At 40.2% G+C, this 21739-nt stretch overlaps 1 protein-coding gene and 1 long non-coding RNA gene across 5 annotated transcripts in view; one reads left to right on the top strand and one right to left on the bottom strand.

The window, feature by feature from the left end:
* The window catches only part of unc5a (unc-5 netrin receptor A), a 153870-nt gene that overhangs the window by 25421 nt on the left and 106710 nt on the right, over window positions 1-21739 (top strand). The gene's annotated exons all lie outside the window — the stretch shown is intronic.
* On the bottom strand, window positions 11334-20620 carry LOC120723728. The gene is made up of 3 exons (XR_005693816.1): window positions 20607-20620; window positions 20282-20288; window positions 11334-11690 (listed from the first exon to the last, which is right to left on the bottom strand). It is a non-coding gene; the product is annotated as an uncharacterized LOC120723728 (long non-coding RNA).

Here is a 21739-nt window from a genome sequence, read left to right as displayed (position 1 = left end):
GAGCAAGCACTTTGGCAACAGTGGGAAGGAAAAACTCCCTTTTAACAGGAAGAAACCTCCGGCAGAACCAGGCCCAGGGAGGGGCGGGGCCATCTGCTGCGACCGGTTGGGCTGAGAGAAGGAAGACAGGAATGCCCTCACGGTATATCATTCCATATATGTCTATATGTTGTCATAGGAACAATGGTTGTAAGAAACCTAGTTTTAAATACTTATTTATAGTATTATTGTCAATTTGACCTTCAGATTGATCCATTGACCTTGAATTAGAGGTCAGATGTGACATATTTTTAATCTTTATTTTCAACCAATACATCTTTAAGTTGACCTTGAAGACCTTAGTGGATGTAAACTAGATTTGAATGGATTATTAACACGAGCTATCGTGTTTACAGACTGGTTGGCATGCAGTCAAATGCTACCAAAAACATAACCTCCTTGGCGGAGGTAATCATGGTATTTTAACTGACATTATGGTTTAAGGCTGCTTGATTACGGGAAAAAGTATTTTTAAAAAGACTCAAAAGTGCTTTAGAAGGACCAGAAGAGAGAGCGGTTCAAATAGTTAGAGCCAAAATCAGCAGCAATACTTTGAACCCTTAAACTACAATTAACAAAAGTGGTTATTAATGTTAAAGTTCCAAAAAGGATTTGTCGGTTACCTCTTTTACCTCGCGTCTTCCCGTGTCACTAAATCAAACAGCTTTTTGGTGATTGATCAGAAAAGCGTAGGACTGTGCTGACAAAGTGTTGTGATCTACTTTTTGTCTTCTGAGAGAAATTCTGCTCTGATGGGTTGCAGTTCATAAGTGATAGACAGTTCTGTTGCGGCAATCTTTCTTTCTTCATCCAAAGACAGGTGAAGCAGTAAGCTGATGGAAGCACGCTTTTTTTCATTACTGTCTCGTTGTGCATTTTCTCTGCCGCGGCTCATTGCTGCCAGGACATGAACCCAACTTCTATAAGATCTGAGTCGTTTAGTTTACACGCTCTTGCAGTTTTTGTCCTTTTCTTGACATCATTTATCAAATAGTTTGAATTCTAAACTTTTAAAAGTCTTTTTTTTTTCTTTTCGTTTTGGTTTCTTAACAATAGCCTCATGTTGTGCTGGAAATGTAACCAAAGGTGCTTTTTAAAAAAACAAAAAAACATTTCCCTCTCCCTTCCACTCCAAACACACACTCACAATGTTCCTGATAAATTTCGAAAACAACAAGTGCCTGCTGTGGAAAAGATTACACTAAAGTACAGTATGCTAACATTTAATCTGGGATGATTTATGATTCATGTTTATTATTTCCTCTGAGGTCCAGTTTTCTTATCGCGGTCGTTCTGTTGTAGAAATTTTAGCCGTTGTTTTGTTCCGATAAGCCTAACTTCTGCATTTCCTTTTTATTGCGCTCATCAGTTATTTATTTACCTTCATTGTGGTGACTCATGTTGCCCTCACTGGAGGTAAATGGCAATAAGAGGCAGAACAACATCTACAAGGATCCAGAGCATAACTCATTTTCACAGGGGTTACAGGGTTTCTTTTGCTTTTCCACCACGATCTTATCACAGACTCTGACTGTTTTCTCTTTTGACCTTATTTGAATCCCGAGATAAGCGTCCCTCCAGCAAAGTTGGACCAAATTAGTCTTTTATCTGGTGTGTTTTAAGGGAATGCTTTGTCACCAGGCTCGACCAATGTAGATGTGCTCAGCTGCTTGCTTGTCTGATTTGCCCAAATGCATTTTAGTGGTTGTCAATGCTCATTTAGGTCACCCAAGAGAACTGACCCCTCAGTCTGATTGCCTTTAATGCTTTATCAGATCTAACAGAGAAACTCCTGCAAATCAGTTTTGGCTTAAAAGGATTCTAACACATTACAAACAGTTAAAACGAACACTCGGATTTGTGCAGACAGCTTAGCAGACTCCAGTATTACATTATCTCATTTATCCACATCTGTTTAAAAAAAAAAAAAAGTCTTTCTTGACTGCATCAAATATTCAGAGGCTTTAAGTGTGCTGAAATTACAAGATGATTCTAAGCAGGAATGACTTGCAGTACATATCGTTGTTTGAGAAATGTGAAGTTTCACAGCTATCCTAGACATAGACGCCCCATTATCAGGTTTTTCATGGATTTGCTTTAGATTAAAAGTGTTAATCTGCTTTATTATTAGAGCTGTAATTGCACAAGTACATACAGAAGTTCTGCTCCTTCCATCACAAACAAATCTCCTTTTCCAGACTGTAAAGCCTAAAATTGATTTTGCCAAGTACTGGAGAAAAAATTAACAAATGTTGTGTACTTAAACATTTTAAAGTGCTAAATTGTCCGGTAAAGGCAGGGCACACAGACTGAATACCTTTTTAAAGGGTTTAAAATGTAAATATTTTTTAAAGATGAGTACTTTGGAAGAAGTAGCAGAGTATGAATCAGCTGCCTCTTCAGTGAGCACATCATCTCACAGATGGACAACAAGTCCATGGCCTTGGACAGCAGATGGTAGTCCTTACTTTTCACTCCAGCCTCTATTAGCTCCGCGTAGTGTCGCATGAAGCCGTTCTCTTGCTGCATTCTTGGTCAGCGTTATCTCCAGAGCAGAAGGATTGCCGTTACCAGCTGGAGTCCAAGACGGTGGACTTGGAGTCTGCCTGGCCTGACTGGAGAAGCAGCTGAATGATAATCAAGAAATACCACAACAGCGGCCCGGCATGTAACTCGAGATGTAAAGTGCTACGGTCGGCGGGTTAGAAATGACTGAACTTTTCAAAATAAGAGCAAGTGGGTTGTTCATTAATACATCAAAAGCTGATAGTGCTCCTGTAGTCATATGGAAAAATGAGTCACCAGACACACTTGGTTGGGTGTTTTAATATACCTGCGCAGCCAAGTGAAGTGTCTGTGTGGCTTACTTTTAGCTGCTCTCTTATTTTCCAAGGAGTCACCACACTGGATGGATCCACATGCTTGATTTGGCACAGATTTTACACCAGATGCCCTTCCTGATGCAACCATCCCATTTAGCTTGGTAAGAGCACGTTAGCTTGTCATCTCCTGCGGCTGGGTTTTTATGCATCCTCCCAGTCTCAACCCAGAGATCTTTTGCGTGTTAGGCAAATTTGTTTATTACGATGCCAGAGAGCCAGGAAAGTACAGAAAAACAGTTTTCCCACTAAAAGCTGAAATGTTGATCAAATACTTGAAATTGAGGATAAGAAAATACAATTCTGTACTACTGGTTCCCAGTATTTTTTATAATTTATTAGCATTTCAAACAATGTAATAATAAAAACAGTCGTGTTTTTTAAGGATGGACCCATAATGAAGATAACTGTGTTAGATTCAGCTCTGGATTTCAGCCTTTAATTAGCCAGCCCCAATTATCCCCATTTCCAACAATTATATGATATGGTGGTAATGCAAGATGAGTAGACATGTGTTTCTTTTACAGATAATTTGAAGTTTGAATCGGATATGGCATCGTTCCGCAGGCAACAGGCCTGATGTGAAACAAGCACAAGGCAAACCGTCACCTTGTGCCAAGCACTTTGTGAGCTATCTGGTGCTGAGGCATGGAATGAGCAGATAAAACAATTCTAAAGGGGAAATGATTCTGCCCATAATCAGATTTATTTACGCAGCCCACTGAGGAAGACTGATGTCTTATCTGTGGCTGTGGATTTCAATTCTCTATGCCGCGATGCAGATAAACAATCAGTCCGCCGTCTCCAGAGCTTTTTTTAATTGTCTGAGTGTGTGTTCCAATGTTTTGTCTATCAGTGTGTTTTTGACAAGTGAGATGCTGTTTTGTTTTTTTTGGGTTTTTTTTTTTTTTTCCTTTTTTTTTTTTCCAGAATAAAGTCACTGTCTCCCTTTCCCAGCATCTTCCATGGCTGTTAAATGCCAGACATATGCTCTTACATCTTTGTGACTAGCAATTGAAAAGTGGAGCTCAAGCAGAGATCAAACCACCGCTGTTGCTCCTGTCTAGCTGGGAGACATGTTTTCTTCCTTTCCCGATGTAAAAGAGTAAGCCACCATTTTGACTGAGAAGAGCGCCGGATGTCGAAATCCATTTTGCACTTTGCTCAAAGTTACTACTGTTCACCGTCTCGCGCTCGGGTGCCTCTCTGTTTAAAGCACAGAGTTCGAATGCATCTCAAGCACGTACAGTGACTAAGTGATCTGCTAATATAGTTTGTCAGCGAACAACAGTGGAACACACTATATCTGTTCGCTAAGGGAGGGAGAACTCACTCCTCGTATGTAGGACTATTATTCATGTGGCACATTATGTTAATTAGTTACAGGAATATAGACTACCTTAGTCCTTTTTACTATCATCTAGTTATGTGGTATATGAATCCTGAAGTTCAGGGTAGTTTCCATGGTAGCCACTGTATTTAATGGCAGTGACTGCAGTCTGTTGCTTTGGGATTTGTTGTACTGGGAATTAGGAGGGGAAAGCTCTCCATTCCTTAAAATAGGCCAGCCAAGGAAGGTGTGAAAGGAGAAACTTGGCATTACCTGCTGCTGACGGCTTCTCAGAGGTTAACAAATTGCACCTTTTTCTCTTACTCACAGCAGAGCTGATGATAGACAGCTCTCATATTTTCCGGGAATAAAAGGTTTTGTGATTTGTTATCAAGTCGAATTCTCATTCCCGAGGAATAAACTACAACAGAAGCGGTAAGCGAGATCTGAGAATGATTGTCTCCCCCACCCCTCTGCTTCCCCGCCCCTTCCCCAATCTTCCCCACTTAGACGGCTTGTCTTATTATCTCCTGAAATGGCAAGGTTACAGTACCTACAGGTGCAGAGGAAGGTGAGTCTGTTAGCTTTTTTTTTTTCTTTCTTTTTTTTCCCATCTTTAAACCAGTCAACCTTAGCAGCGAAGCACAGCCACAGAAGTCTCATCAGACTCTGCAAGGAATAAACATTCTCTTATGTACAAGTTTTGCCATTCAGCTTAGCTACTTAGATGCGGAAATTGGAGAATGCTGAAATATATTAGATGTGTTTAATGGACCTGGAGAAATACTGGGAAAAACAACCTTGGTTACCTCTGGCATTAATATAAAATTTATGAGAAGGATTTAGGCCGATCTCCTGCAGAGCCTTGAGAAGATGTTGCTTTGTCAGTCAGCACACGTTTAGCATAAATCTCTCACTTCTCCCTTTTTCTGCAGCTACCTTGAATCTCCCATTCACTCAGTCCTGCTGTTTAACTACAGTTTGATTGCGTCCGTCTCCGCGTCTGTTGCCGTTTCAAAGCAGTTGGGTCGTTTTATTTGTTTTTTGTTTTTGTGGTTGTCCTCTCTATTTATTTATTTATTTATTTATTTTTGCATACTCTGTATTGAAGTACACAATCGCAAAATCCTTTTTCCTGGTGACCAAGTGGCTACGCAAGCGGGGAAAGTGATCTGTGCGACTTCATTCATTCTAGTCATTCATGTTACTTGTATTGTGTAGATGTTGGTAATGGAATAGCAATTAATTGCACGGGCCATTGTGATGTCATTTTGTTTGACGCCTTTTCTAACATTTCTAAACAGCAGTGTTAAATTTTTTACTGTAGCTGCTTATTATCTAATTACAACTGTCTTCATCTCATGGGGATTTGTTCATTTATGTCCTTTGTAATTGCTGGCATTATATTAATGTTGGTGTATTTTTTTTTTTTTCCTTAGGCCACTTATTATTAATGACATGTCAGACTTTGGACGTATTGATTGCACCTCATTTGCATTCACATGAAGGTGGCAATAAATTGAGCTATTTTCCCGAGTACAATATGAGGCTATTTGCCTGTTAAAAGAAAGGACCATTTTACAGGTTAGCCAACTGCCATTTATCTTACTGTGATTCATTAGCTTAGTGAATGGATGAGCAGCATATTTCAGTCAGTCTTAGGCAGGGCTCTCTCCTCTTCCTGCTACCCTAATTGAAATAATCACACAAATGGTGTTACATTTTCTTTCTTTAAAAGCTCGCATAGCCACATTTTCAAAACGGAAATTTTGAACATTAAAAAATAAATGGTGTCTAAATTCTTGTCTATATGCACAAAATGTCCTGTCACCTGCAGAACACGACGCTAAATGATAAGGGAGATCAAAGCTTCATGGTCCAAAAATTCCACCGCCGTAGTCGGACAGAGCTTTAAACTGATTAAATGTTGCTGTTTGTTCAGTCGCAACCAGAGATGATCAGCAACATACATCATCGGTGAAGCACGAGTCTCCACAGAATGTGGCAGTCGCATTATTGAAATGGCGCTGCGTATACCTCAAATGTATCTATACGTCTCTACAGAGAGCCATCTCCTCTGCATGATCTTGAAAGTAGGAAGCAGAGATGCAGTTGTGATAATTTTCGTTACAGCGCTGCATTTCCGCATTGTAATATGTAGTGTATTTAGAAAGCATTCTTTTCACTTTGATGACAGTAGTTCAACATTTCTAGAGCCCAAAATGGCTCCTGCATGCAATTGCACTCACTGGATGCTAAATTCAGCCTCGTAAATCAGCGATCTTTTCGCAGTTATGTACATGACCTGCATCGGCCTCTGCACACAAGCGTTTACCCAGGTCTTGTGCACCGTAGAGCTTCTTTCCCGCAGAGACAAACAGGAGTTCGGGACCCTCGGTGGGGTTGCTCTGAGCTGCTCGAGCTGGTATTTCTGGACTAGCATTAGCAGCTGAGCAGTATTCAGTGTAATGGTTCAAAGGCTTTCCCTCCTGAACTGGCTGAGGAGCTGCTTAACTTTTCATGTGTTTACTTTTATTTACGCTTATAAATATGCACGTATTGCTACCACCGTCCCATAATGTAGCCAGCTTGTATTATGTTTTTTTTCCCTTTTTTTTTTTTTTTTTAATTAGACAAATTGCACTCAGTCGGCTGGAGAAAGCAAATGGCATAAAACAGAAGTAAAGTTAATTGCTTTAGAAGAAAGCCAAGTCTTTTAATTAACCTCTTAATGAAGGCAGTCGCATCAGAGTTGAGGGAGATGCGTGTCAAGAGCTTAAGCAAAAATCCCCCAAAAAGCTGTTATTTGATCACAAACTTTCCAATGTTCCGCCTCTTCTGCGTGCTGTCGCTATTCATCCTCAGCATCGAGAGAAATGCCACCATGATTAATTTACATCTGTTAGAGATGTAAAGACTCAACAAACAACCAAGCACGAGTCCAACTTCTGCACTGAGGAATGGCTTCCTAATTTCTCCTAACGCACATAGGTCAACCATGAAAAAGAAAACATCATAAATCAAAATTGCTCCAATATATCTTATTTTCCGGCCCTTCGGGTGAATGCCATGCATCATAATCTCCTCTTAGCTGCACTTGTGCCTGAGGGATGCTGCCTCTGGAAGTCATATTGCCCTGTTTGTAGAATTTATTCCAGGATTTACAACTCCTGATAACAGCTAGCATTTGTATTCAAGACGATTGTTGACGCAGCGTACACACGTGCCGGACACAAAGACATTAAAAAAAGAAAGTGCAAATACACAGTAGCCATGACCTCATCGTATTATTGTATTATATTAATTATTCCTGCATATTAATGAACTAATCTGCTGCTCGTTAATTGAGCTGATGGAGAAATGTCAGTAAATATGGACAGCCTCAGAAGATGTTATCATTCAGTAATCGCCTAATTGATTAAAGATAAAGGTGCTTCCTGTTTTGTCCAGCTGGTGGAAATGAAGCACCTTAACACAGTTATGCAAATGAATTCTGCCTCTAGGAGCGAATCCACAGATCCCACTAATTTCACTCAAGTTAACTGATTGCTGTCAGGAATGTTGCCTCTGTGATCGATCCCACAGACTCCACAGATGTCCAAGCTGTCCTGGTCTACTTACTGAGAGACCCCGATGAACGAAAGACTGATGATATCCTTATATCATACTGACGCTGATGATATAGCTAAATTGAAACTCCTTCAAAGCCAGCAGGTGCATTTGTGCCATCCTGGCTTCACTTTGGAGGCTGTTAAAAAGAGAAAGCGCAGTGCTTCAAAAGGTTAACTTAGTTGCCTACCACCAGCCTTTCAGATCTCTTATCAAATAGTGCATGAGAATATCTAGATTTTGTCTGGAGTGGGAAGGAGAAAAGCAAATGGGGACCTTTCTGTGTTATTAAAGAAAGGCAGGGGGGAAAAAAGGATTTTTCCTTTTTCTGGAGGTTGAAGTGAGTGGGGGGTAAAAACTTGACTTTTTCTGCAAATTTCATGGAAGAGCAGTCAGAACAGACAAAACCATTGTCGACCCGCAAAATAACCATCTGTTCAATCCACTAGAATGCGGAAAACAGGGGGAAGGAAACAACACTTACAGCAGGCAGAATCCAGACTGTTCCAGTTATGACCCTGCGTGTTCTACACCTGTTTCTTGAGGGTTTGGAGAGGAAACTGTGTCTGGTTAAATATGCTTTCAGATGATTTTGTCACTCTGTACCTCCAGTGAATTATACTGTTCTTCAACAAGGTGTTCATTACTTTGACATTAACATTTACATCACATTATCATACATTAACTGCACTGCGTGGTTAAGTATTGGTGATAAGAGTTTATTTAAGGAGCATTACATCTGTGGTGCTCTTGTTTGAAAAAAATACAGCACGGTGTTAATTTAATTCCACTGTAAAGTCGCCTAATGAAATGCTTTGTTTCCACTGTGTTATCTTAGGAAATCAGTTGGATATGTGGTGTCTGTGAATTGTAGTCTGCATTGTCGTTGGTTTAGGTGACTGGTGCCGTTTAACCTCCAAAATGGGGAAAATTGTCTTGTCAAATTTGGTCTCAGATGATCTTACATAATCTGGGAGACATTCTGTGTCATAACATTTTTATGATTCACGTCTCCAGATATAAACATCAACCTGTTTGAGCTCTGTATTGTCTCCCTATAAAATGTAGCGTTTGGGATCAACGAAATGCTTCTCATACTGAGGTCAGCTTCAAATAAGTAAACTTTTGAGAGTCTATTTATGATCTGGTTCCTCCCACATGAAATATCCTACAAGTTCTGTCACGGGGAGATTAAAGACATTGATCCGCAATGGAGGAGAAGGGTAAAAATAAATGCATCACATAATATTAAGTCAGGGGTGGTGCAAGAATCTCTGACCAAGAACACATTCGTTTTAGTCATCACGTCTACTTTTCCTCAATATGTCCCCTGCAGATGGTTTTAGCAGAGCTTTGCCCGGGGTGAATGGGCGCCTAAGATACGGTAACAAAAAAGGGTCATAAGAGCTGTAGCTGTGTATCACCACATGGGAATGTGAGAAAACATTTGGCGTGAATGGATTCACACGTGCGAATGTGTTAAAACACTTTGATCAAATGAATTCAAATAGTTCAGTGTGTAAAAAGTATACAACTAAACAAGTGAATCCAAAAAGAAGTACATGGCAATTCATGGAACAGCTGGGAAAAGATCTGGAAAAATCATTTTTCAATGTATGAGTCCATAAAGAAGACTTATGCACAGAGACGTGTGTGTGTGTGTGTGTGTGTGTGTGTGTGTGTGTGTGTGGTAAGAGATGACATAACTCAAGTGTATGTACAAACTCCAAGTTGACAGCTACAGCTTAAACCTAAAAATACAAATACTCGCGTCCCTCATTTAACACGTCATGCTGAACAGCCAATCGAGATAAGATTGATTTAAAATTTGAATATTTCATTCGGAAATGTTGTTTTGCTATCCAGTCATGTTGCCAGGGGGCAATCCTGAGAGTCTGCGGCTGTAACAAAACTTTACCGTATGGAATAAAAAATAAGTTCTCTCTGAGGATGTTATTACTTCTCACTGTAAGATGGGTTAACAACCCCAAGGTTTTCCATCTGGAGATGAAAAGTATGTTTTCTGCTTGAATAATAAGTTAATCTAGTTGTGGTTAGATGCCTGCAAGGGTTTCTCACTCAAGTTAATACAGTATTGCAAAAATTAACAATTACATTGATTTTTCTTTTTTTTTGCTCAAAGAAATGAGAACAGGAATTGGATTTAAGTCCTTTTTGAAATAACAGTAATTGGGTTAGACGAACAAGCTGCTGGAAGCCTTTAGATTGAAGAGAGCTGTCATAATCCAATATCATCCCATTTGCCAAGTCAGTGCAGATATTTGATATATGGCAGCATTTGATGTTAGATCCAGTAACAGTAATGTAGCTACCTTTGCCATCATTTACTCTACACTGTTATGAAAATTTGGTTTTGGGATTCACACTAAGCTCAAAACATTCACTTGGTGCACTAACAGATACAGTGAATTAGAAAATTGGGTTTTATTCACCTCAGGGATGTATGATATACACTCACTGGACACTTCATTAGTTACACCTTACTGTTGCTGCTTTGGACCAGATTCTTCCTTCAAAACTGCTTTAATTCTTCGTGGCATAGATCCAACAAGTGCTGGAAACAATCCTCAGAGATTCTGCCAGCATTACAGAGTTGCTGCAGATTTGTCAGCTGCACATTCATGATGTGAATATTTCACATCCCAAAGGTGCTCTATTGGATTGAGATCTTGGTGACTGTGGCAGCCACTGGAGTACAGTGAACTCATTTTCATGTTCAAGAAACCAGTTTGAGATGATGTGAGCTTCGTGACATGGTGCGTTATCCTGTTGGAAACTGATACCATGGGTTCATGGTAGTCAGGAACAATACACAGGTTTAAGTGACACTCAGATTCTTACAAAGGAGTCAAAATTGTACCAAGAAAATATCCCCCACACCCTTACACCACCAGCAGCCTGAACTATTAATAAAAGACAGGATAGAGCTATCCCAGCAAATATTTCAATATTGTGTAACCATCACTGTTGGTGTCATCAACACATCTAGTTGAAAAATGGTTCCAAAATGAAAGTTGGAGTTATGCTTTCAAAGCCACCTACATATCATTGTTTTGTTCTTTTTAGTAAGTGAGTTCATGTCCAAAATGTTCTACTTCATATCTATTAGATTAAAATTAAGTAAACAAAATTAAAAAGTTTGATAGAATGAGAAGACTAAAAAGTCACCTCGAGGGGGACTCAAACCCGCAACCCCTTACTTTAAATTTAAATCCTCTACTTGTCATACTAAGCTAACTGTCTTAACAGTGGGCATGCAGCATTCCATCAGAGCCTATGATGATGATTATATGTAAGGAGGTAATGACCGTAAGACTCCAGTGTGTGGAAAAATGTAAATGCATTTAATTCTTTCTTGGCAGTAATCTGATTTGTTTCTTTCTTTATATTTGCTTTTTAAGAGATGGTGTAACCTGACCTCTACTTCATATGCAAACTATATCAGCATCGATCTGTCTACTGTTCATATTTTGCCATCATTCCACAGCCTGTTTTGACCAGGGGAGATGACATTTGGGTTTTGGTCGTATTTGCATGGGTTGTTTCATGATGTTCATGCCAAGTTCTGAATCTACCGTCCACGTGTTGCAGTAGAAATCGAGACTTCTCAGACCAGGCAGCATTTGTCTCTTTGGGAGCTCATGTGAAGTGTAGCTTTAGTTTTCTGAGCTTCAACTGCTGTAGTCCATCTGCTTCAAACTTCATATGTCCTGAATGTTTAGAGATGCTCTTCTGCATACCTTGGCTGTAACAAGTGGCTATTTTCAAATACTGTTGCATTGTATCAGCTTAAAGCAGTCTGGCCATTGTCTCTGATACCAACTGGGTATTTTTCCAAGAGAACTGCTCCTCATTGGACATTTTCCCTTTTCCAGACCATTCTCTGTAAACCTATCATGCAAGAATATCACATTAGGTCATCACACCACATCAAAGTCACTTAATCATCGGTCTTCCCCATTCTGATCCTATATTTGAACTTTATCAGGGTGCCTAAATGTATTTGATGAGTTGCTGCCATGTTATTGGCTGATTAGATATTTGCATTAATGAGAAGTTGATAGGTGTACCTAGTGAAGTGGCTGGTAAGTATATAATTTGAGCATCGACACTGCAATGACTATTTGTATAGTAGTCACAAGGCAGGATGTGTCATGTCATGCAAGGGAAATTACACTGTTCTACACATTCAGATGTGTTAGCTTGCTGCAGTACTATGACCATATTTTGTTTCCATATACAAGGAATTGGGATTTTCTGAAATTGTCTAATGAAATGTAAATATGATGGCAGCACAGTGTAAGAACTACATATAGTCATGTCTTTCACATGGTGGCTAAGCACAGGTGCCCATCAGATGAAACCTCAGTGATGGAGGGATGGGAGCAATCAACTGAATCAAGCATTTGATATGGGGATAATAAAGGGAGGTGAGATCATAGTCAGGCTCATTTAACTCTTATGAGCAGGTGGAGAAGGGAGAAAAAAAATACTTTCTTACTTTAGTGTCCCACATCCTCCTCCAAACTCTGGTTTCTTACAGTTATTGTTTTGTTTTTTTTTCAAGTGAAATGTAATAATCCTTTCTGTGGTAGAGAGACTGCAACTGATCCAGAGGTGCAGTAAGCTAGTGTGATGCGGATCAGGCATACCACCCCCTAGGAGGCCTTTGGCAACTTCATCCCTAATGTGCTACTGAATATTTCTGCCCACTTCAATACCCGAGGGTTGTATCTGTTTATCCTGCAATGCTGATAGCACAACATTGAAGAGAGTTCAAGACAGAATGTATCTCTCATGTTCAAATGTCTTCTCTGAAATGTCTAAATTTAAGGTGGTGTTTTTGTAGAATGGATGGACTTCTTAGCAGCATACCAAAGCACACATACCAAGCGGTGTAAGAGGCGAAAGCTGAGCCTGCAAGACATTTACAAGATAAATATTACATTCCAGACAAGAACTCTGCATTCCTAAGACGTAGGCGGCACACAGTTTCGTAGTGGCATTTCTGTCAGAAGAATGCCAGAGTTGTTATGCATCTCTACAACCATACTGACACGAGTTGTCCTGTTTCTCGAAGTGGATGATTCACTATATGGGAGATCTTTAGTTCTGAATAAATCTTGGCAACAATGAAGTGATGGAGAGGCATTGTTATCCAGCAACCTGATATTTTTTTTCCCCTTTTATGCACTCCACTGCAAACCACAGTGCTTTCAGTCGCTATTAGTAACAATGCTTCCAATCCTTAGATGCTTATGTTGTCTGCATAATATTGAGTTTAACACTGTCATTACTTGAATTTCTTTACCCAATTAATAAATACGCTTAAACGTGTACAGTACTGTGCAAAAGTTTTAGGCAGACGAGGAAAAAAATGCTGTAACCAAGGAATGCTTTCAAAAGTGGAAGTGTTAAATAAACATTTATATTTATATTTACTGCCTAAAACCTTTGCACAGTACTGTATGTTTGACTGTGAACATTAAACTTACAGTCACACGCTGCATTTATTATTTAATGTATAAATATTAATGCTGTGCTACTTTGTATACATTGTGTGGTTCTTAATGTACAGGTATGTGGAAAAAAAGAGTTCTCATGCTTGTATGCAGTCACATGAAAAACAAAGTAAACTCTTACTGCTTACTTGGGGATTAAGGTGGATGATTAGCAGGCAGGTGCTGCTAATCAGATGCACTTCATTGATCATCAGCATATGTGAGCAGTTCTCTAAAAGCAGATGTTTTGGCAGTTGCTGGTCTGGAGCGTTTAAGTGTGATTGATGCCATAATCTTCGCAGGAGTGGACATCTTGGCAAATTCAAATGGTTACATCGTGCAATGCTCGGAGAAACCGAGCTAGATTGCTGCATGTTAAATGTTAAAGTTCATTACAAGAATATAATTATAAGAAGAAAACTGAAGAAATATGGCTTGTTTGGAAAGAATGGCATATTCTCTCTAAAAAGAATGTGGTAATGTGGTTTAGTTGCATCTGAACAAAACCACAAGACTTCTTGAACAATGTCCTTTGGTCAGATGAGATCTAAATGGAGATGTCTGGTCATAATGCACAGCATGAAGCCTGGCAAAAACCAAACACGGCATATCAGCACAAACACCTGAAACCAGTTGATGGTGGCGGGCTGATGATTTGGCCTTGTTTTTGTAGCCACAGGATCTAGGCACCTTTCAGTCATTGAGCCAAGCATGAACTCCTCCGCATACAAGAGTCAAATGTTGAGGCCATCTGTGTGACAGCTAAAGCTTGACTGTAATTGGGTCATGCAACAGAACGATGATCCCCAGCACAGCAGCAAATCTACATCAGAATGTCTGAAAACAGAAAGACTTAAAGTGTTACAATGGCCCAGTCAAAGTCCAGACCTCCACCTGATTGAAATGCTGCCTGTCGAACTCAATGCAACATTGCAAAGAAGCCAAACGTCCTCAACAACAATACAACAGACAGTCATGCAGAAGACAGTTATTTCAAGTTATTGCTGCTAAAGGTTATTCTAAAAGCTCCAGAATCATAGGTGCACTTGGTTTTTCATAGGAGTCCTAAGAAAGTAAGTCAAGGTTGTGTTAAAATAGTCGTTAAGTGTGCAGAAGCAATGATTGACATGCCATGTACTATAACTATAAAGGTATATTCAGATCGCTGTCAGTTGATTTTGATTGCAGCAAATTAATCAGGTAGCCATTTTTTTTTTTTTTCCTTCAGAGGATTTTCTTTTCACAAATGAAAAAACTGTTTGATATGCTCATTCTATAAATATATCCATTTTAAGCTTGGTTTAAATCTAATTTTCTGTCTGTCTGAGTTGCCGACAGTTTACACAAATTGAAACCAAAGAACAGCTTGAACAGATTTCAGTACACACACAATCACACAGTCATTCCTCGAGTTCTGCTATGTGGATAATCTATAAATAGTCGGCACTAGTTGCAGACAGGAGCCAGATGACATCTCTTCCTAAAGGATTTAAATGAAATCTCATTCAAAGATTATGTTTTTAATACTTCCTTAGTGAAGACTTTCCAATGCTGCCATTTATAATGGATTAATAATTGGAGATTTGATTGACTGTTTCCCAGACCTTACATGGGGAAATATATTTCAAGGCTTAGAATCTGAGTGAAGAGACCTCCAGAAAGCACTGCCAGGGTTTTATACTTAGTCCTTTAAGTCTTTACCCCTTGAAGGCCGACTAGGAGTATAACTGGGTGTTGATCAGAAGTTGGTGAGGGTCGTCTCTGCATATGTAGCTACCCTGAGAAAACGCGAAAAAACTATTTTTATGGTCATCAAACCAAATCTTTAATTGATATGGGTCAAAACTCGTCATTAAAGGTACAGGGGGAGGTCGTTAGATGTCGTCCTTAGGAGGGAAAAGTTGACCTGGGCTGGTCTGCTATCTATTCAGCTCGACTGTATGTTTTTGTTAATGAATTATTTGTGTTATTAAAAATGACACACAGTCATATGTGCTGCTTCCCCGCATTATTACCTTGCAGTGGCACAAATTAGTATCCTGCCTGTCTCAGGTGTGCTAGTATAAAATGATGCCTTCCAGCTCCTTGACACCTTAAACCATGACTCATTTGCGAACATGGGGAGCAATAAAAGCAAAAACATGTTGCTGCTTTTCAGTCTTACTGGCAGTGATAATGTTGAAAATTTAATGTTGCTCCTTTTTAGGCCATTTCTTTTATTTTAGTTAAGTGTTTTGTCCCTCATTATGATGTCAGTTAACTGAAGTTTCCACAAATGACCTTGGCCAGCATCCAGCTTCTTAGCTGTCCTGTCAAAGCTGGAAACACGCCAGCACACTGGGCTTGTTGTCCAACCAGAACCGGGCAGAGCATCAGGTAGGCCAGTCCCAGTGGCGCAGTCTGTGAGACAGCAGGCTGCCGACAGCCTATGCTAATGTCCATATGTTCTCCACTGCACTCGGCTCCGGCTCCCCTGGACGCCTAGCTGCCATTCAGTCATGTCATTCAATAACCATCAAAAATTGCAGGGCCGATTGAGGCTGCGATAGCACCCCGCAGAATATGCACGCCCGTCCTTTGAAGGTATTTAGACTCATCCTCAGGCTTCTAACTTCAAAGCATACATCTCCAATCAACTGATTTTAATTATTACAGTCTGTCACAAAGGTTTTTGTTGTATATTTTTGTTTCTCTCGCACTCTCCATCTCTCCCATTTTTTTCACTTGCTCACTGTCCTGCTCTCATCACATGCTCAGCATCCATTCATGGGGCTAATTTTAGCAAGCTTAATTGCATGTGTGTAGTAGTCTATGTAAAATGCGTTCTAAAGACTCAGAAAGATAATGAGGTCCAGTGAAAACGTACTGTGTAATTGGCAGTTTATTCATTGTGCCACAGAAAAAGCATGGGTATCTAAAGCATGAAAATTTACTTGCGCTGTTGTCTTTTATCAATGTGATTATCATTCACTTTCAACGCATTTTTGATGCTGCGTGTTTTTTGTTTGGTTTTTTTGTTTGTAAATGTCACTTTTGGCTTGTAAAAACTGAAAAATCCTGACCATCTGGTAATCCATAATCTTACTTCGATGTCAATTTTGCTACTGCTCAACTTTAAATGAGCTGTACAGAAGCCAGGTATTGTAGCTGGATTGTCTTTGACTGATTTAAAGCTATTATGATTTGATATATTTGAGGATTTCATGTTCCAAGTTGTTTAACCCAACGCGTCTGTGTACAGCAGTGATGGAAAATTTACAACTTGCTAGTTTCTGGCATGATGATATTTTTTTGAGAGCCGACAGGACTGAATATGCTTTGAAACCCAGAAAGAGAAGCAGAGCTTATGATAGTGTTGTGTATAATTAGTCTTAAAAGCTATATGGTGATGCTTGTAAACGTGAGCTGTTTCTTTCTTTGATTGTGCAGATGTGCGTGCGCTGGCAAGATCTCGCATGTGCTGCCTGCCACAGGTTGGGCATCGGTGAATAGTCCTCCAGGGGCAAGTTTTCATTTCTTAGGGAAAGAGCCACATTCCTCTTCTCACATATGGCTTCTGTGTACATATTACTCCCAGTGGTCCAATCGAAGTGGGTTTACACATTCAGACCAGCAGCTTCACAATGTTTTTATCTGAGCTTACCACTGCATGGATCTGTGATTATTCTATTTTTTTCCCGACCTATTCCCTCTGTACTTCACTCAGTCATAAACCGGTGTCCATAAAGATCACGAACACACCCATGCAGTGCCCTTCCTCAGGTGATAAATGCTTGTCATTGATCTCCATCACAGTGTAAGTCTTTGGAGCCGATCCCTCGCTGTTATTCTTATGGCCGAAGCCATATGGTTAGAACTCGGTGCCACCGAAACCTTGGCTGATTCAGCTGCGATGAAAATGGAAAAATCACAGTGTCTCCAAACTGACTTAATGGACTCCCCCCGGTTCTGAGAACGGGCGCTGTACCACACAAGGGCTTCAGCCGGATCAGAAGCCTTTCAGCAGTGGAACATTAGTAGGCATGTGTTAGCTGTGCTTCTGTATTTCCCCTGCACACTACTATTATTTAGTGTACCTTTGGCTCTCATTTATTCCATCTATGCCCCTGGCCCCATGAAAAGCAAACAATTATAATACCCTTAAAGTACTGTATAAACACAGAGCACTTAAAAATGAATCATATTTATTTGTACTTCAGCTTCTTAGCATACAGTTATTTCTGCCCAAGTGCCATCTGGTATAAAAGTCGTCTCCTATCTAACCATATTAAATCTTCACTTTGACAAGGTTTTTCCCCCATTAGTTTTAAAGAAGCCACAACAGAATTCCTATCTGTAAACAACAATCAGCAGTAGATGTGTTAAGTTTTTAGATAAGGAATATACATTTTAATGTTTAAATTTTCTATCAAGTTCTTTAATGATGATAAATGGAGCTGTTTTTCTTTATATTTATAGCACTGTTTTCCATTTCATTGCCCATACTGTACAGTCCCATTATCAGACTTGCTTAGCTTTACATTAATATAACAGTCTTTCTCTTGACTTCATGACTGCATTAGAGCTGAATTTGCGCACGCAGCCCGCTCGGCCCTCCCCAGCCTACACCAGCTTTGCATCCAAATCTGTGAACTAAATCAATACTTAAGGCCATGAGCTGTCAGTCATGAGACTATATCGCTTGTGATGCATTGGTTTCTGTCGTCTCCTTCATTGGTTATCAACATCATATTGACAAATCACATATAAAAAGACAGTCCTGAATGTCAAATCAAAGAGGCTTTCTATCTGCAAACAGCTCTGGCGTGCGCATGGAGAGGTTACCTCTTCGGGCGTGAAAGCAGCAGTTGCAGGAGAGTTTCTCTTTAATTCAAACTGAATTATATAAACCAAAATCTAATAAGCAACTCTGCAATATCATTGCTTAAGATGTGTGTTACACAGGACAATGCCCGATAGTCTGCAGCAATAATGAGCAGAAACTCCTGGTTCTCTAATTGCTTGCTGGGCCTCTGTATGGCTCATCAGAGAGGAGCTTAATTGGCCATCACTACCCAGGCAAGCATGAGGCTAAGGCTAGCCCTGTTCCTGCCTGCTCGCTTTTACCAGGATGCTTACAGAATAAGTAAGCAGCTCCATTCATTCTGCATTGCTGTCACTAATGAACACTGTTTAGCCCGGAGGTCTTGATCATTGTGTCCCACTCCGTCTTACTCAGTCTCGGTCTCACCTGCGTTTGCTGTGTTTGTAACCGCAGTTTGCTGGTGTTGTTCCAGTGTTTGGTCTTTTTTTTCTTACTGTTAAGCATCAACGTAATGAAGTGCTTCCCGGTTTTGGTATTGGGGTCTCTAGCGCAAAGCTGACTCGCTGGGAGATAAGTGTCTTCAGCTGCTGGCAATCAATTTATTTGCCCTCTAATGTTGAATACGTGTGTGGAATGAATACTGAAAGACATGAAAAGATGGAAGAGGAAAAGGAGGTTGATGTTGCTGTCTGTGTGCGTTCCTTTTCTCGCTGAGAAATGTTCCTTTCAGGAGAACTACACAACTCTCCATGGATCATTACACCACCCTGAATAATACAATCACACATGAGTTTGGAACCTATTTCAATAGACACCCCAGTTAATGTTAAAACATCAACAAAGGAATGACATGATTTTTTTTCATTTCCACACTCCAGCAGTTGTGCATTATTTGTTTTTTTACTTTGTCTCGGCAAGCCCGATGTGAACCCCTGTGAAGGGGTGTGAGTCTTTGTGTTTTTGTGGATGCGTTTTGGACATGACAGACATTCCTGAACCTGTCCTTGGAAAAGTTGTCCAAACCCTGAAAGAGGGGGAAAAAACACCCACACATAATGCAGTATTGATTGGTACTTAAATCAGTTTGATAACAGCTTTGTCAAATCAGCTCTTTTAACAATCAGATTAAAGCTTTTAGTACAATCGATCGGGGAGGGATTTCAAATCTACAAGATGACAGTTACAGAGGAGCACATTGCTAAAGCTTGGCCACCCATGAAAAGGATCTAGGAGTGCATCTACTGTTTACAATCACTTTTCTTATACGCATCTGCTACCATACAGACAGACAATCGGAGAGCAGCACCTGGAACAGAGAGAATATAGCGAGGAATGATAACCGAAATTGTGGCCCAAACCACCGTATGACAATAGCTGTTCAGGTAACAAACTGCAAAACATTCTTCGCAGTACATCACACACATGTGGCAGCCTCATCTGTGCAGATCTGAAGAAAATTGTAACATTTTTTTTCTTTTTATTCTTTGTGCTGCTGGATAATGAAGGTTGTGTAACAGAGTTCAACTTGTCTGTTCTCTTGATGTCTCCCAGAACAATACTGCGATATTGATTCTCGCAGCCAAATCTGAATTAATGTCATGCAGTATGACATCCAGATGAAACAAATGCCACCTAAAATGCCACGTGGAGTAAATAAGATCACCTTGGCAGTGGCCCAATCATTGCAAAATAAAGCACTCCGCTGAGATTAGCGACATTTTAACTCAAAACGTGAGGTGTTATGCTGTTGCATACCTTTTTTTTTTTTTTTTTTTTTTTTTTCTTTTTTCCCCGTGTTCTCAGTTAGCATGCATCTGGGAGAAATTTTAAGTGGCTTTATGAGTCACCTCATGAGTTGGAGAAATGGAAGTGGAGAACGGAGGTATTGAATGGTAATTGCTGATATTCTCTATATTTGATGTTGAAAGGTACTCTCTTGAGCCATAATTCTGGTTGCCAAGTCAGCGAGAGGCGACTGTGAGACGGTGCTAGCTTCTCTCCTGGGCTTCTTAATTGGCTTTGTTATTGCAGACCTGTGCAGGGTGAAGGCAGAGAGGGAGAATCTGAGCTTTGGTGTGTAAGATACAGAGCTTTCGACTGTGACCCTCCTCCCAGGGGCAGAGTTTTCACAGCTGCTCTCTCTGGAGAAGGTGACCTGGCTTTGGATCCCTCCCTGTGCTTCTCCCTGAGGACCCCCCCCCCCCCCTCCCCCCACCCACACACCCATTCTCTGCCGCCCCTGTCGTTCGCTCCCTTCCTCTCAGAGGTCATTTTGTACACCATCACGGAGCGTTGTCCTCCCCTCCCCTTTTTCTCTGCACCCATCGTTTTTTGGCCCAGCGGGGAGTCACTAATTTTCTACGCTCTGCAAATTTCCTCACTTTTTTTCAGCGTGGGATGCCAACACCTCTCCAATGCCTCACTCTGGCATCACCACCCAACCCACCGACACGCACACGCACGCACGCACGCACGCACACACACACACACACACACACATTCACATAAGATACTATTCTCCACACTGACTCAACTCCACCCTCAGTGGGCTTTTAGCAGTGAGAAAACAGGGGTGCCGTACGTGACAGTCATAGCAGACCAGCCTTGTATTATTTTGGCTCCTGCCACAGAGACATTTGATGTATTTTCTTACAGTGATGTTCACTGAGCAATTCTTCTTTTGACCACTTTTCTCAAAAGCTTAAGAATAAATGTCTGGCACTAGCAGAGAACTCTTATAGGGAGCGATGTATGCATATAACTGTGTGTGTGTGTGTGTGTGTGTCTCTCTTTGAGTGGAAAAGGAAGTGCAAGTACTAACTGGGTGTTTTATTATGTTATGGCATTGAAATAACACGTGCAATCAACTCCCCATTGTCAGTTCTTGACCCATTTCTTATTACAGCTTATTATCATTAGCAGCCACGAGAGCCATTCCAAGTGAGAGCTACTGCGCTTCCATCTAAATTACAAACACAGTATATATAGGCAAGAAAGAAATAAACCACATAAGATACATTTTTAATACAACTTTGCACCGACTTGGACGTCTAAAGAGCTCTCAAGTAGACATTAGTGTACATGTGACTTGATTATGCAGCATTAGTCTTTATTACTAGGGAACTGCTTTTGAGCTGTCACAGCTAAGACTGTCTCGCTCCTTGTAAACACAGCTTTGGAGTCCATTTGCGGAATTAAAGTTGCAAATGAGCGGTTCTGGAGTAGACCAGGAGAGGGCTGTCAGATAATCATTACATACTATATTAATGCTTCTCGTTGGTGGTATTAAATGATTGTGATGTCTTATTTGGAACTGGAGCTATCGGAAGATGGGATGTATTAATTTATTTCTCTGGAAAAATTATTTTTGTTTAAATATAAAGAGAAACCTTCCTAAACTAAAAGTGTTCTTTCTCTGTGTTTTTGTCTAGAACTGCAGTGGAATAAGTATTTGTATCCATCCAAGGTTAAGTTAAAAAAAGAAATGTGGAAAAATTAAAAGTAATGCAATCAGTATCTTTAGTAAAGTAGCATCGAGTCGTACTTAAATAACACA

This window comes from Simochromis diagramma, unplaced genomic scaffold (genome assembly GCF_900408965.1).
Source record: "Simochromis diagramma unplaced genomic scaffold, fSimDia1.1 OVJJ01000685.1, whole genome shotgun sequence".
In the NCBI taxonomy this organism is placed as follows: domain Eukaryota; kingdom Metazoa; phylum Chordata; class Actinopteri; order Cichliformes; family Cichlidae; genus Simochromis; species Simochromis diagramma.
This window is presented reverse-complemented; position numbering and strand designations above follow the sequence as displayed.